This window comes from Gobio gobio (genome assembly GCF_949357685.1).
Source record: "Gobio gobio genome assembly, chromosome: 16".
Taxonomy (NCBI): domain Eukaryota; kingdom Metazoa; phylum Chordata; class Actinopteri; order Cypriniformes; family Gobionidae; genus Gobio; species Gobio gobio.
The window spans coordinates 18,838,197-18,850,705 of NC_137109.1; the positions used below are offsets into that span (position 1 = coordinate 18,838,197).

The following is a 12,509-nucleotide window of genomic DNA, read 5'->3' on the forward strand; positions in this document are numbered from 1 at the left end:
CACCTGTTCTATCTTCATGCAGCAGATATTCTCTGGCTCTGTGCATCTTACAACAGTTGAAGCTCCACCCTCTTGGGCGGGAGCAGCAGCTGATTTGCATTTAAAGGGACACAAAAACTGCATGTTTTTGCTCACCCTCAAAAAGCGACTATTTTAACAGGCTATAAAAAAATTATCTGTGGGGTATTTTGAGCTAAAACTTCACATACACACTCTGGGGACATCAGAGACTTATTTTTCATCTAAAAAGGGGTAAATCAACCACCCCCTTTAAAGGTGAGTTATATCAAAAACTGGAAAAAATCTTTGAATGCGTTTCCAAATGATTTTTTATTTTTTTGTCTTTTACTGTTATCTATAAGCTAGTGTGCTCCAAAACAACGACATAATTTTCATTTAGAAGATATAACCCCCCTATTATCTTTTGGGTCAATTTGACCCCATTCAATGTTTAATGTCTGTAAATACACGATTGACATCATTTTTTTTGCTTCCGATTGAATGATAATAATTTAATGGAGACAACTCTGTAAACATAAAATTAACATGATATTTTTCCAACATCCTGTACGCTCTTTTAGCTGTATAAAATATAAAAATTGTACACACATTTGTTTCGCTTGTTTTATTGAGGTCACTATAACATGCTATAATTTTATATATTCAATATAATATTCAAACAACATCCCTCTGTTTTAGGGCTCTAACCTAAACTAACCATACCTGTAGTATTGCAAGAACCACTAGTAGTTTGTGTTATTATGGTCCCCCACTTGAACGACAGGGTAGACATAGTGCTGCTAATGTCATCAAAATGGTTCCAGGGCCCACCAGATATGCTGTCAGGCATAAACCTTGTTTATGTTCTGGAGATTTAAATAGCTGGGGTCAAATTGACCCCAGTGTTTTTTTTTTTTTTTTTTTACCAGATTTGAGGGTAGCAGGAGGGATAAGCATTCAAATATTGTAGTTTCTTACTTCCACCAATAGGGATCAACGATTTTGATGACACCACGCTACACTTCAGCTTCTCATCAGATTTTCTGTCCAATCAAATGCTCTCAAAAATCTGAAGCCCCCCCCCTACACTATAAATAGATACTGATGCTGAAGCTGAGGCTGAAATCGGTCACTTGTTCACACATTTATTAGGCACGTTGATTTTCTGATCTTTTTTTTTCAGGCACATTTTACCAATTCCAAACCACATTAATCTTAATAACTACTATTTATTTTGTATTTAATCATTAAGAGGTGATATATAATTGCTCATGAAGGCTGGAAAAGGAATTTGCAGTTATATAGCTGTTTGAAAGTGTGGCGAAAGGAAAAGTAGTTTTTGAGGCCTTGTCCACACAAAAACATCTTCATTTGAAAACGCAACTTTTTCTCTCCATTTTCGCCTTCCGTCCACACTGAGACAGTGTTTTGGTCAACAAAGAGACACAGCTTTTTGAAAATGCACTCCCAAGTGGATACATTTGAAAAGGGCGTTTTCACATTGTAGTGTGAACTGTGAAAACGGAGGTATTCGAAAATGAGTCATTTTTAGTCATATGACTCATATTTTACTCATAGCTATGTTTATTCCGGTATTGTGCCTGTTATGTGCTATTCACTTTCACAGTGTTGCTAAATATATGTTGGTCCCACTTTATATTAGGTGGCCTTAACTACTATGTACTTACATCACAAAATAAGTACAATGTATTTTTCGTGTTCATATTGTATTGCAAAACACTTGCTGATATTCAGGTGGGATACGGGTAAAGTTAGGGACTGGTGTGGTGGTATGGGTAAGTTTAAGGGTAAAGTTAGGGACAGGTGTGGTGGTATGGGTAGGTTTAAGGGTAAAGTTTGGGACAGGTGTGGTGGTATGGGTAAGTTTAAGGGTAAAGTTTGGGACAGGTGTGGTGGTATGGGTAAGTTTAAGGGTAAAGTTAGGGAGAGGTGTGGTGGTATGGGTAAGTTTAAGGGTAAAGTTAGGGACAGGTGTGGTGGTATGGGTAGGTTTAAGGGTAAAGTTTGGGACAGGTGTGGTGGTATGGGTAAGTTTAAGGGTAAAGTTAGGGACATGTGTGGTGGTATGGGTAAGTTTAAGGGTAAAGTTAGGGACAGGTGTGGTGGTATGGGTAAGTTTAAGGGTAAAGTTAGTGACAGGTTTGGTGGTATGAGTAAGCTTAAGGGTACAATTAGGGACAGGTGTGGTGGTATGGGTAAGTTTAAGGGTAAAGTTAGGGACAGGTGTGGTGGTATGGGTAAGTTTAAAGGTAAAGTTAGGGACAGGTCTGGTGGTATGGGTAAATTTAAGGGTAAAGTTAAGGACAGGTGTGGTGGTATGGGTAAGTTTAAGGGTAAAGTTTGGGACAGGTGTGGTGGTATGGGTAAGTTTAAGGGTAAAGTTAGGGACAGGTGTGGTGGTATGGGTAGGTTTAAGGGTAAAGTTTGGGACAGGTGTGGTGGTATGGGTAAGTTTAAGGGTAAAGTTAGGGACATGTGTGGTGGTATGGCTACATGTAAGGGTAAAGTTAGGGACAGGTGTGGTGGTATGGGTAAGTTTAAGGGTAAAGTTAGGGACATGTGTGGTGGTATGGCTACATGTAAGGGTAAAGTTAGGGACAGGTGTGGTGGTATGGGTAAGTTTAAGGGTAAAGTTAGGGACAGGTGTGGTGGTATGGTTAAGTTTAAGGGTAAAGTTAGGGACAGGTGTGGTGGTATGGTTAAGTTTAAGGGTAAAGTTAGGGACAGGTGTGGTGGTATGGGTAAGTTTAAGGGTAAAGTTAGGGACAGGTGTGGTGGTATGGTTAAGTTTAAGGGTAAAGTTAGGGACAGGTGTGGTGGTATGGGTAGGTTTAAGGGTAAAGTTAGGGACAGGTGTGGTGGTATGGGTAAGTTTAAGGGTAAAGTTAGGGACAGGTGTGGTGGTATGGGTAAGTTTAAGGGTAAAGTTAGGGACAGGTGTGGTGGTATGGGTAAGTTTAAGGGTAAAGTTAGGGACAGGTGTGGTGGTATGGGTAAGTTTAAGGGTAAAGTTAGGGACAGGTGTGGTGGTATGGTTAAGTTTAAGGGTAAAGTTAGGGACAGGTGTGGTGGTATGGGTAGGTTTAAGGGTAAAGTTAGGGACAGGTGTGGTGGTATGGGTAAGTTTAAGGGTAAAGTTAGGGACAGGTGTGGTGGTATGGGTAAGTTTAAGGGTAAAGTTAGGGACATGTGTGGTGGTATGGGTAAGTTTAAGGGTAAAGTTAGGGACAGGTGTGGTGGTATGGGTAAGTTTAAGGGTAAAGTTAGGGACAGGTGTGGTGGTATGGGTAGGTTTAAGGGTAAAGTTTGGGACAGGTGTGGTGGTATGGGTAAGTTTAAGGGTAAAGTTTGGGACAGGTGTGGTGGTATGGGTAAGTTTAAGGGTAAAGTTAGGGACAGGTGTGGTGGTATGGGTAAGTTTAAGGGTAAAGTTAGGGACAGGTGTGGTGGTATGGGTAAGTTTAAGGGTAAAGTTAGGGACAGGTGTGGTGGTATGGGTAAGTTTAAGGGTAAAGTTAGTGACAGGTTTGGTGGTATGAGTAAGCTTAAGGGTACAATTAGGGACAGGTGTGGTGGTATGGGTAAGTTTAAGGGCAAAGTTAGGGACAGGTGTGGTGGTATGGGTAAGTTTAAAGGTAAAGTTAGGGACAGGTGTGGTGGTATGGGTAAGTTTAAAGGTAAAGTTAGGGACAGGTCTGGTGGTATGGGTAAATTTAAGGGTAAAGTTAAGGACAGGTGTGGTGGTATGGGTAAGTTTAAGGGTAAAGTTAGGGACAGGTGTGGTGGTATGGGTAAGTTTAAGGGTAAAGTTAGGGACAGGTGTGGTGGTATGGGTAAGTTTAAGGGTAAAGTTAGGGACAGGTGTGGTGGTATGGATAAGTTTAAGGGTAAAGTTAGGGACAGGTGTGGTGGTATGGGTAAGTTTAAAGGTAAAGTTAGGGACAGGTCTGGTGGTATGGGTAAATTTAAGGGTAAAGTTAGGGACAGGTCTGGTGGTATGGGTAAATTTAAGGGTAAAGTTAGGGACAGGTGTGGTGGTATGGGTAAGTTTAAGGGTAAAATTAGGGACAGGTGTGGTGGTATGGGTAAGTTTAAGGGTAAAATTAGGGACAGGTGTGGTGGTATGGGTAAGTTTAAGGGTAAAGTTAGGGACAGGTGTGGTGGTATGGGTAAGTTTAAGGGTAAAGTTAGGGACAGGTGTGGTGGTATGGGTAAGTTTAAGGGTAGGGTTAGGTGTAAGGGAAGTGTCACAAGTGTAATTATAAATGTAACTACAGAAATTAATTACGAATGTAATTACATGCAGGTTATTTTCAAAATGTAAGTACAATGTAAAAACATGTATGTACACAATAAGTGCATTGTATCAAATTATTAATTTAAATGTTAGTAGTTAAGGCCACCTAATATAAACTGGGTTTGATATGTTACTTTGTATGCTTTTCATATCGCAGTCCTGCAGAGATGAGATAATAAATATTTGTCCTGCGGCAAAACGTGAAGGCATTTACTTTTTAGACCAAACATATAATGAGTTGACACAAACCGGACGCGTCCGTGAATGGTTAGATATTTTGCTAAATAAAACGATCCTGCCAGATGAATTGCGTGAGAAATGTGTGTTCCGTCTGTATCATCTCAGTGAGCATTTATGAGGTTTTTCACATGCAACGTTCTGACGTTTCAAACACAAGTGTGGACGGAGAGCATTTTGAAACGAAAACGCTGTTTTCAAATGTATCAGGAATTATGTAGACGAAGCCTGAGAGTGACATTTTGCTGAATTATGAACTTTTTTTTTCTTTGAAATATTGTACACTGAAGAATTGCGGACAGAATGAGCTGGAAAATGTATTAAAGAAGTAAATAAGGTCAGTGTTGACTTCCTGTTGACTTTAAGAGCCATTGAGCATCTACGGTAGCAAAATAAAACACCTGTACTAAGATGCGCTAGCACTTTTGTACATCACCACTCCAAGAACATCACTTTTATATATTGTCAATAAGTGTCAAGGTCGCCCTTCCAGCTTCAGGTAGCTCATCTGTTTCCTTAGCCAGCTGTTAGCAAAGGCCAAGACAGACCGTCTCAGCGAGAGTGAAGCACTGTCATTATGCCGGTCCTGAGGTCCTCAGGGGCCAGAGACCAGATCAATTTCCCCCTGTGCATCTGTGTTCAGTCAGTAGGTGAAGAACTGCCTCTCACCCCTAAGCGTCATTACAACAGGAAAGCTTGGATGAGGATGAACTTACCTTCCCTCACCGCTTACTCGTGCTTTAATTGTTCCATCCGTGTCTTTCCTGCGATACTGTCATGTCAACAGTTATGACGGGATGAGATGTGACAGGTTATGACAACATTTTATGGCTTTGGTTTTGATTTAGGACAGGAATTTTCTTTCATTATTATTTAAATCAATATTACATATTCGGGTCTTTAGCAATCCTGATCTATATCTAACATGGATAGATCTCTACCTGTCGCAATTATATAAAACTCTCCTTATATTAGAGAAACAATTATATAAGAATAAAATAAAGCATATTTTGTTTCCTTTTGGAGCTTGTAAGGGTTCAGTTTGAGCAGATGTTTTATACCACCATCACTGTCCTCGTCAGAGCTCATTTCCCAGCAGGGCCGTGCACAGACATTTTGAGGGGCAGTGGCCCAAACCAAAAAAAGGCATTGGGGGCGAGGATTGGGTGCTTGTCCATACAAATTATCCATCTTACTCTTACTAGTCAGTCAAAACAGTTTTGATCTAATTTTGTGTCTATCAAAAATAGTGATAAATGACATTGTATTATGTTGAATATCAAAGTGTTTTGTGTCTATTTGTTAATGAAGGATTTGTGGACACAATGTTTTTGGCTTTGTGGAGAAAATGTTATAGCTTTTATTTTGAAGAAAAAAGATAAAATTAGACTCTTGGGGTAAGATGACCCAGCCATATTTGTCACAGAAGGCCCCAAGTGGCATGTTGTTACGGGTGTTATTGTTTTTATATGTAATACTTATTATAATTTACGGGGCTATTTTTTTATATTTTCATGAATTAGATGTACATTCCAAGCATCTTCACTTTAATTAAAACCTATAGGTTAATTGAGTGCTTTCTATTATGACAAAATCTATTAGGCCTATGTTTTTTATTTTTTATTATGACATATCTTCAATTAAAATATGGGCAATTAAATAAGTAAATATTGATATGCTTGTACATAAGTCATAACAAAATTACCTTTCAGATGATTATCTTTTACTGGGATTCAGATTTTTCTGTTATCAGTTATTCAATGATTCTAGTAAATTGTCAAAATAAAAATTAAGTAGAATATTTTTAGTATTTTACATTATGACACGGAAGATATAGCCTAAATAGTAATAAGAATTATATCAAAAGTAATTTATACATTCTGTAACAGCTTATGGGTTATTATATGAAATTAGGCCTATATATATATTTTACAAAGTGTGCCATCAACAGCAAAGTTGGTGTTATTTAGCCTATATTAAATCAGTTCGGGTACAAAAACTTGATTAGACAAGAATAATAATTCTCTTCCAAGAACGTGTATTTTGTACAAGTTGTTAGCACTATTAGAAGATCAGGAGCAAAATAATACAGACAGAAATACACAATCAAACTACCAAATGACTAATTCCGCGGATTGTAATGCATACTGTTAATGCGACGACATTCTGGAACTGTCGTCTCCGCTTTCCAGATTTCCACGCACAGAATCTGAGTGACGCTGGGGAGCAAGCGGGAAAACACGGGAGCGGATTCGTGGAATCTGTGGATCTTTAGCGGAGGGAAAACAGAACACTTTTAACGGGGATGGGTAGCGACCATAGACTGCGAGAGGGGCACCTCAGCTGATGAGGGCAGAGGGGCAGTGGCTCTAGCCACTGGGCCACCCCCCTGTGCACGGCCCTGTTTCCCAGTACATTCAGCATCTGGCTCATATTCGCCATCTCAAACATATTCTCAAAACGATCATTTACATCTTCAAAATCAATATTTTGATCTCTGACAGCTTCTTCACCAGATCCACCTTAAAGTGACAGTGACAGTAATATTAGATTGCATTCAGTTCTTGCTCTGCTGTGAATTGCTGAGCCATTTCAAGTTTTCCTGATGATTCTTCCTATTCTTTTGTTTTCTGCCTGCGGTAACTATGAGTGAAACGTCACTTAATCATTGTGGACCAGACATTGTCACCTTGTGGAATAAAGGTGAACTGCACTTATTTCATCATCAAAAATTGTATTATTGTTGTGCAGAAAAAATAAACTTGCACTGTTACACACCTCGGGTCGTTAGCGACCCTATATCATTTTTACAAAAAAGGAATGGGAAAACGGGCATTCTTTTATAAAATATTTATTTTATATTGGTTATAATGAATAGATTGAGGAATACTAAGAAGGTTGATGTCTAATTAAAAAAAAAATTATGAGTAGGTGGGTAGTGAATGATGTCCCAGGTTACTAAAGACCCGAGGTGTGCATTTAAGGGTTAAATAGCAAGTTTTCGCTTGACCGAGGCTCAAAGACTAGTTTGAGTGACAGTGGTAACACTTTACAATAAGGTTGTATTACTTAACATTAGTTAATGCATTAGTTAACATTAACTAACCATGAACAACACCTCTGTTCAGCATTAGTTAAGATTTTAATAAAGTATTAGTAAATGTTAAAATTAACAAAGATAAATAAATGCTTTATAAGTGCAGTTCATTATAAGTTCATGTTAGCTAATGTAGTTAACTAATGTTAACTAACGAACCTTATTGTAAAGTGTTACCGTGACAGTGTTGTTTAGTGTTTGGGAGTTAAATGACTTGTGTGTTAAATCAGGGTTTCCGCTGGTCTTAAAAGGTCTTAAAAAGTCTTTATTTGATCTTCTATAGTTTAAGGCTTTAAAAATGTCTTAAATTGGAGCAGAAAGTCTTAAATTCAATATCATGGGTAACAGCATGCGGAGAACAAGCACGTGATCGCAGAGTAATCCATTTTATTTCATAAAAATGGAATTTACTGTAAAATGCAGAATGTAATGGGATTTTTGGCGAAAATGAGAACTTTTGGATGAATAAATCAGAAGTCAGTACACTTAAAGGGACAGTTCACCCAATAATGAAAATTCTATCATCATTTACTCACCCAAAAATGAAAAACACAGAATTTGGTAAAAATAAATAAAATTAAACATTAAAACAAGAACAAGTATCTGTCAATGGGTATGAGATGCACAAGAAGTTTTATCTTATGTCATTTTGCTTCTTCATGCTCTAAGTTTGGTTTTTTTTGTAAAAAATGGAGATCTGTTGGAAATTGTATGTTTAATCTTTGAAGTGTTGCTAAAACAACTCATTGTGTGTTTAGACATTTACTTTTAGAGAACATATTTCTTGAATTTTCATAGGTCTTGAATTTACCTTCATTAAACCTGCAGAAACCTTGTAAATAAACCTATACTGTAAACCTACGAGTTTGACAAGGGCCACATTGCGATGGCTAGAAGACTGGGTCAGAGCATCTCCAAAAACTGCAGCTCTTGTGGGGTGTTCCCAGTCAGCAGTGGTCAGTCTCTATCAAAAGTGGTCCAAGGAAGTATCAGTGGTGAACCAGGGACAGGGTCATGGGCGGTCAAGGCTCATTGATGCACGTGGGAAGTGAAGGCTGGCCCTGTGTGGTCCGATCAAACAGACGAGCTACTGTAGCTCAGATTGCTCAAGAAGTTAATGCTGGTTCTGATAGAAAGGTGTCAGAATACACAGTGTATCGCAGTTTGTTGTGTCTGGGGCTGCATTGACCAGACCAGTCAGGGTCAACAGTGGGCACCGTGAGCATCAGAACTGGACCACAGAGTAATGGAAGAAGGTGGCCTGGTCGGATGAAGCAGGTTTGGCACCAGACACATGGTATCAGGATGCACTAAGAGAATAAGGCAAGCCGGCGGAGGCAGTGTGATGCTTTGGTCAATGTTCTGCTGGGAAACCTTGGGTCCTGCCATCCATGTGGATGTTACTTTGACACGTACCACCTACCTATGCATCATTGCAGACCATACACCCTTTCATGGAAACGGTATTCCCTTGTGGCTGTGGCCTCTTTCAGCAGGATAATGTGCCTGCCACAAAGCAAAAATGGTTCTGGAATGGTTTGTGGAGCACAACAACAAGATTGAGGTGTTGACTTGTCCTCCTAATTCCCAAAATCTCAATCCAATCGAGCATCTATGGGATGTGCTGAACAAACAAGTCCGATCCATGGAGGCCCCACCTCGCAACTTACAGAACTTAAAAGATCTGCTGCTAGCTTGTATATTAGCTCTGTCAAAGTATCTGTGATAAGTGGTGCAGATATTTAAAATGATTCATGAGCTTGATTTACCATCGGGAACATCCGAGTTTAGTTTACTACAAGAGCTAATTCCCTCATAAATGGTGTTCAGACATGATGGTGTGTCTGTAAACTGGAGCTTTGAAGCAAGGAATGTCATTTTGTAGAAGAATTTGTAGAAGAGTTACTTCCCACAGAGCAGCAGTCGTAGAAACATGTAGTGTTGCCTTCTTTTTTGAGGGCTAATTACAGTCCTCCTAAGACAAGGCACTCTGTCTCCCCCTCCTTTTGGTTTGGCGTTTTTTTTCTTCTTTTTTTCTTAACTTTATATCTGCATTCTCTCTCTCTCTCTCTAATCAGCTCTACACATGACATTTATCTTCATCTGGGCCCAGACCTCTTCCTCTTAGCCTCTGAAATTAGTTGCCTCAACATCAGAGCTCTCCACTAAAAAAACAACTTCAGCCTCACATATATAAAGCTAAAATTGGGTCGCCGCTGATTTCGAGCCGAAGCTGTGAGCGCAAAGTTTCAATGTGAGAATCATTGGTCTCTGAAATACTTTCAGGGTGACATCAGGTGAAGGGTAAATTCGCTCCTTCTGTCGCTTTATTTATATAGCATTTGTAATAATGAAAATGGTCCCAAAGCAGCTTTACAGAGTGCCAAGACTAAATCCCCGGTGAGCAAGCACAAGGTGTTTGTGATAATGAAAAACTCCCTGAAAGTAAGGACGGAGATTGACTACAAGGTGAACGTGTCTACAGTTGCTCAGGAAGAAAAACTTTGGTCATAAATTAAATGTCTCTATTAATCTTTCTGTTATTTGTCCTAGAAACTACTGTCGCCTTAAAGTTTTTGGCCGATTGAAATTATACATTTAAATTATACAGTTCACAGTTGTTCTATATAGTAAAAAAAAAAATGCTTTAACTCAAATTAAACCAAGTGCACTTGTTTGTGGCATTGCCGTGCAAGAAGCTCACAGTTGAGCCTTGAGGACCCGCCATGAGTCTTGAGTATATCATTGTCATTCTTGTCAGCGCAAACATGCCTCCTTTTGTGTAAATTAGGCTTATTATAGATTTATTCACAAAAACACAGAGCTATTTACTTGGTGCAATTAATGTTGCGGTATTAGGAAAGCAGGGGGTGAAATGAATTCCATTGAAAATAGATGTTTGTTTACGTTTTGTATTGATCATGGCAGTTATTCATCAAATGATGGAGGAAAATGTTATAAACGGGCAGATATCCAGGCGTGAGGTGTAGTGTGTACACTTCCAGCATTTTAAAGAGCTGATCCAGGTGGATCTCAGGGTGCTGGATTGTGTGCTCTGCTGCATCCTCCGGAATCTAGCACTGCAAGATGGGAAATTGCGCTGTGAAAATTGCATTCGGCAGTAATTTTGTGGGCGCGTGTGCGCCGTTACCTGATTTGTGTAATTCCTTTAGTGAATCGGGCACAGAAAGACAACACAGACAGCACATGCAAATTAACAGCGCAATCAATGGGCACAATTCATTCTTACTGAATCCCCCCTTTGTCTCAATCCACAAGTACACTGGACAAGGAGTGTGCCGTTTCTAGGGCTGTCCAGTGCACTGAAATGTTCATTGCTTTAAAAATTCCCAGAATGCACCACAAAAAACAGTGAGCATTAGTTGCTCTCTGTGTTAATGGGAACACTTTAGAATAAGGTTCCATTTGTTAACTAGCCTGGATGCCAGCCGAACTTAGCCCCGCCCACAACATTTGAGGTCGGGCAGTTCGGTCTGGACCAAGCTTGTAGCACTCCTCTCAGAAACTGAAGCCTCCGCGCCTCTATCGCCCCCAGGTGGTTGGTCCCAGTATAGCTCACAACACCCGCCCCTCCGCGAGACAAACTAAACAATCAAATTACACTTCAAATAAAAACTGTCATTGTAGGCAGTTTTTTATCACGATGATTTCATTTCAAGTGTTCATTTTTTAAATAAGTTTTGTTTTAGTTAGTTATTTGATGCTATAAAAACAGGGGGGTGTGACGCAGGGCTTAAAAACGGAAAAAAAATATCAATCGGTTCACTCCGAGCAGAATCGATATTATAGCGTTTCCGTTTTTGCGTTCCTCAATAAACATTACTGTTCCGAAAACGGTTTGATTTGAAAAAATACCGGTTAATAACGTTATTTTAATTTAGCCTATACTTTAAACAAATATGTATAAATAGACTTATTTTCACTCAATAATAGGCCTAATATAACGCATGTTAATTAAACTTGAATATTTATTTCATAACATTTTTAAAACCACAACAGAAATACATGCATTAATTACAAAGCATAAACAGCGGACCTGTTTTAATGGAGCGTTAGACAATCGAAAGTGGCCCTCTTATGCCTAATTCTTTTCAGAAGAGTGATAACATTCTTTGTACATAACTTTTTTTCAACACGACTTGTTTTAAAAATTGCATGAATAAAGAATAAATAAACTGGATAACCATATCTCTTTTTTATATGCACCGTCAACTGCTAATTTCAAAGCAAACACTGCGCAACAGCGTCCTTGCATCACAAGATTAAATTCAGTCAGCTAATAAAGCTTGATCATCTAATGCAATATAACATACCATTTAATACGAAGCATCAACCGTCTATATAGAAAACATTGACCTGTCCTGTATTGGCAATCTGAAAGACTATAGGAAAAATGTTTGATAGATGCTAGTAACCTACTTAGATAGGCTTAAACGGAATCCATAAACTAGCCTAAATCAGTCTATTTGAGCTTAAAGTCCGTACTGCTTATTTAAACGTTCGAAAATAATGTCCTCCAATACCTGCGCTTTCATTGTAGACCTCAGCGGGGAAAGAAATGTACTTGAGGCATGAAAATACGCGCTCATACTGACTTGCGTTACGGGTAGATTCATAGATGACTGGTGCGCGGGCATTTCACTCACGCTTGATACGTCAACGCCACACGCTGTACTACTCTATTCATGATTGGTCACAACCAAATTAAAATATTAAAGAGAACGATAAAATAACGTTATTAACCGGTTAATGGTCATTTCAAATTAACGTTTCTGTTCAGAACGATTCAAATTGATTTTGATTTCGTTTTCGTTTTTGTTCCTCTTAAAATTTCGT

The 12,509-nt window shown here is 38.9% G+C and overlaps 1 protein-coding gene across 1 annotated transcript in view; it reads left to right on the forward strand.

Annotated features, from left to right (window-relative positions):
- Positions 1–12,509, forward strand: part of aff2 (AF4/FMR2 family, member 2) — a gene marked incomplete at its 3' end in the record, with an annotated part of 322,371 nt that overhangs the window by 83,323 nt on the left and 226,539 nt on the right. The window lies entirely within an intron of this gene.